The sequence below is a fragment of the Actinia tenebrosa genome, unplaced genomic scaffold (genome assembly GCF_029948245.1).
Source record: "Actinia tenebrosa isolate PJP-AT-01 unplaced genomic scaffold, QUT_ActTen_1.0 PGA_scaffold5__44_contigs__length_20552954, whole genome shotgun sequence".
Lineage (NCBI taxonomy): Eukaryota > Metazoa > Cnidaria > Anthozoa > Actiniaria > Actiniidae > Actinia > Actinia tenebrosa.
Window position 1 is genome coordinate 15,479,888 of NW_028292582.1, and position 5,176 is coordinate 15,485,063.

Sequence of the window (5,176 nt, forward strand, 5' to 3'; positions counted from 1 at the left end):
CTAAACAAACCAAATTTTGTAAATGCTGTCCTAACCATGTGTATTTTGCTGCCAGCCATCGACGGCATTAATAATTGAAATGGAATGAAAGTACCGAAAAACAAACTGCTCTTTATTAGTTTCCGTTTGATAACCAAAAAAACACCGAACTGGAACTTGTCAAACCGGTATACTTGAATATCCCAATAGGTCGTCTCCAAATCATACACGTTTCTCCGCGACCTTGTTTTCGCTGCAGGCGATCCTCAAAAGCGCCTCGTAAATAAATTTATGACCGTATTTGTTTAGGTCAGTCTAAGATAGCAATGAGCCGTCTCATATCTCCTCGGAATTTCGTATCCCCCCTCATGCAGTGAGTTCGGGTAGTGAATTTCAGTCACTTTCGTGGAGTTTCATTGAGAATTGTCGACTGAATTTAACAATTGAGCGGCATCTTAACCATCACTAGCTGAGGAAAATTCTTTTCGCTGCTTGTACACGACCAATATACCTCTCTGTTGGTGACGGTTTTATTCCGAATTAAAAAGACACACACTGTTTTGCCTTGTTTTGACCCCAAATTTGGGGTCAAATTAACCTGATACACTTAACTAAGAGCAAGCCGAAAGGATTTTGAACTTCTATTTAAGCCAGCCGGCTTTTGTTTTCGAATGGGAAAAAAATACCTATACCTTGTACTTTTCTCTACGTACCATAATTTACGTTTTTTCAATCGTGGATTCTATCAGTCTTGTATATTATTACTTCCCTCCGAACATCATACATTTTGTGAATAGATTGTGAAAAGATGCGACCATAAATACTTTAAGAGGAACCCAACTCAGGCCAAACATTCAACACACAAAACTACGTGACAATTGCTTGCTTTCCAGAATCAAAATGCAAATCCAAAATAGACTACACACAGAGGTACTACAACATTTGGGTGACCCCGGAGTCCAATCCGACTTAGATGCTTCATTGGGTCTTTGGTTTCGGACTTCTTAATCGATCATATGCACAGGTAAATGCTAAGCAGTTCAATGTCCATCTACATTTTGGTTTGATTGTTTAAAAAAATCTTTTTTAAACATCCTTACTGCAACATGCGATCCTTTTCTTCCAATTGGGTTCGCGCATAAATACAGATGTAAATCCTTAACGGACCGGAAGGCCTAAGGCCTAGCGTGCCTTTACGTATCTTGGGTAAATATTATCAAAAACACAGAGTAAATCTCCCGCTTTGGTTACATCTTCTTGCGCAAGGAATGCGTAGAAAATTAAATGTTATGTGCTTCATAATGCAATTGACGATAATCAGTGGACAAAAGCCATGTCTTAATGACAACTCTAAAATGTAACAATAAAATACTTTATAATATAGAGCTACTAGTTCCGTGTTACATGCCACCCTTCTGCCGTATGACTCGGTTACTCCGAGAGATCCCATCCACGGAGTTCAGTGTTACTCAATTGATGTGGAAAGCTTAGTGATGTTTTATTGATAATTGTGTTGACGATAAAGACTCTTTTAGAACTTGTCTTCGTTAACAATGTGAAGATTGTTTGAGTTACAAAAAAAGCCCTCATCTTCTAGACGTACGGCTCCTTCTTGCATGGAGCTTTTGTGTAGCCAATTTATTGAACTGAAGTAGACTTCTAGTTCTACTTAATTGACTCATTTGTTCAGCTTCTTGTGTAACACTACAATTGTAAATAGCAATCATTTTAATTTGTCCCATTCTGAACACCTTTAGAGCTTGTCTAGTCGACCCTCTTGTAATGTACTCCCGTTTTGTGTAACTGTTATTAATGGAATAAATATGAGGCGTTAGATAAGGATTCGTGAAAACGTGCACCTTACCAATCAAACTAATAACTTTGTCTGCATATTTGTGATGTGGCTTATATTTTATTCAAAAACACTGTCCATCTTAACACAACAGCGAACATCTGTACCCAGTTACTCGTATTATTTACAGCTAAGGTAGGATGGAAATTCTATATCCTTTTTAGTGGCTTAATTTCTCGTTGTTATTTCTATGCCATGAAAAGTGTTTTAAGTTTTTGACATTTTTGACCGATAAAGTTTCATCGAAAATTCTCCATTGGTACCTAGGTTAGTTTTGCAAAGCCAGTTTAACAAGATAGTCCGTACGTGTGCTATATATGAACCTCCCTTTATTCACGTCTTGGGGTCGCTACGTTAACCTTATTAGTCTGGTATAAGATTAGTTCTGGGCGTTTTAATATATGGTTCGGATCATTTTAGGTTAGATTATTAAGTTACAGGTAAATCATCGTGCACTCGCACGCCAAAAAAACTCACTAGTGAATACCAGTCCACATCAATTAAAAGACAACCAGACGTGAATATTTAGTTAGAATATATGATGTACTGAGTTTAATGAAGAACTTTGGTATACTGTACATGTTTACAATTTTAGGGTATATTCGGCCAAATCATTATAGTTATCAGCTGTTCCCAAACCTTGCCAATCTAAGTAACATAAAGAATGGAAGTTAAAAATAACTACTAGCGTAATTCCCACTAGTAAGACGCGTATAAAAACGAGTATTCTTTTTTGCGAATGGTTGTTTGTGAATCCAACCGCATCCACACGCTCACGACTCTTAGCGCTGCGAGGCGCTCGAATCTAAATAAACGATTCATGTCATTGCAAGCTTTTTGCCCTCGCGCTACTGAAAACCACCTCAGGCAACTCTTGCATTTAAATCCATGACTCTCTCAATAGTTGATTCAATAAAAAGCGGCTACTTCATATTTGAAGTTTATTGATCGCCGGTGTTTGATCTCTCGGACCGTTCAAACCTCCATGAAATTAATGTAACGTTAGTCTTTCTGGGACACCTGCTGAACGAATACTCGAGGGTCTTTTATTCACCACCATGCATGTATCGGTTTAAAGAACTTCCTTCAGTGTTGACTCGTTTGCGAGCATGGAGATTTCTTGGAAGTCGGGGATTTAGGAGACTTTGGGGGGTGAAGCTGATGCTTATCGTTCGTGCTTTTTGGTCCTTCGATCTGAAGTTGAGGGTAGAAGGGAACTCGAAGTTTTCCTGGAGCATTGGAATCTAGTTTTTCTCAATCGTAACATTTTTTGGAAGGCTTTTACGGAAGTCAGACTTGAAAAGAGCATAAATAGGGCATTTGTTATAGAACCCATACACAAAGTGTACCATGATATAGTGATGCAACACCTCTGGTACTAATGTCTCTACAAGGCCAATAGCTTCGACCGTTGTCATGTACACGACTGGAAGCCATGTCAAAACAAAGATACCTGCAATTAGGGCAAACACTCTTGCCATTCTTGCTTCTCCAGTAACTCTTTTGCCTTCCTTAAGGCATCTTGATCAAATCTAAGGTTTTGTAGCTTTGCTAGCTTTCGAACCTGACGCGAAACTTCACGAAATATCATGACGTATGCCCCAAGAATAAATATATAAGGGAATAAGAATTCCAATTATAAGAATTCCAAAGAGATATATTTTGTGCGCCGATCCGCTACGGTCACCGTCGTATGCAATTGGTATGAGGGTGATTCCTATGGTAATACCCATGCTAGCATCACAATCTGGTAAAATGCTTTGCCATAGTAACGTGATAGATAAGAGGTTTCATGACTGCAAGAAATCTGTCCAAAGTTACAGCAAACATATTGGTAACGTTTGCCATCAAGATAACTGCGACCAAAAAAACCGGCTGCGAGAGAGGTTGCGTCGTGGATTATGACAGGCAGCAGAACAGCACCGAAGAGAACATCCTGACAATACTAAAGACACGACAAATCCATTATTGAAGGTGCGTAGAATACGATAACGGTAAACCATAAAGCAAACCACTAGACTTTCCACTGTGATTATGAATCCAAGTGTCCCCAAAGCAATCGAGTTTCCAATACTCATACTCATTTTCGGCAAAAGGCTGAGATGCTATAAGTGTTTATGTTCCCTTCTGATCGGCTTGTTCGTCTCTGCTGTTGTTCTTCTAATGAAACAAGACTTTCGCTCCTAAGTATCGCTTTGTCTCTTTTAGAGCTGTATGTTGAGTTTCCTGTGCTATTGAACGGTATCAACTTCTCCTTACCAAATCACCTGAAAAAAGAATCAAATGATTTCGGATATCGATGCTATCCCCGTTTTTAAGTGTACAAGTTCCTTTACATTTGGCACCCCGAATTGTGGTCGTTCTTAATACTTGTATTTTATTACCGTCCTTGATGGTAGTGGTCTGGCTGACGTAGTTTCTTGGCCTTGAGGAATCACGATCCTCGGTGATTGGACGAAAGAACCTAACCTCCTTTAGTGTACTCCACAAAGCTTATTAGGGTTAAAAACCGACCCTTCAATCATTAAAACAACCAATCAGATCCGGGCACCGTAAGAGAACGATGTATAAAGCCGTCCAGGCGCGAGCTTTAGATATTTGGTGCTACAAAACACTTGTGACGTATTTGAATGGTATACAAATCTTTCTTCCTGTAGATTGACAAGTTACCGACTCCTAGTCAATGTCGTACCATGCCAAGCTCCAGAAAAAGCCTCGTCAGTAACCTGCGTCACCTGCGAATTTCTAAATATTGATCTCGAACTGTCGGGCTTCTGTTGATGTAGATATGTTTCCCTGTCGGACAACAATTATCTTTTCGGATCTCCTGTTTTGCTTCTATGAATGGTAAATTACCTTGAAAAGCTGGCTGGATCGCAGTCGGATTCTCACCTGCAGTCAAAGAGAATGATACAGAATGAGAACTTCACAATAGTGGTCGGAAGAAAAGCCACCCGCACCATATCCGTCACTTCTGAATTAACCTTTAACTTTTATTGATGGCACATTCACAAAAATATATATATACATAACAAGAATCCGAACTGAACATGAATATTATTCTAAAATCATAAGACAATAGTTTAGCCACTAAACAATCGAGTTGTCAAGTTTTTTTGCTATCTATAGCTATCATGATGCTCTTATCTTTTAGCTTACGCATGTTAGCAAAGTTAATAGCTGTTATTGACAGAGGATTGATAGCTGGGTCGATAATTAGTTAAAGTAATTATTGGATAATCTCCATTTCAATAAATACCACATCCAATGGAATCCTGTCATCCTGTTTACCAGCACCAGTCATATGTTTCGCTGTTATACGCCCTGCAAAAAACTATATTCCTA

The 5,176-nt window shown here is 38.9% G+C and overlaps 1 pseudogene; it reads right to left on the bottom strand.

The window, feature by feature from the left end:
* Window positions 1-2,996: 2,996 nt before the first annotated feature.
* On the bottom strand, window positions 2,997-3,914 carry LOC148906698 (dopamine receptor D5-like; annotated as a pseudogene).
* Between the last annotated feature and the right edge of the window lie 1,262 nt (window positions 3,915-5,176).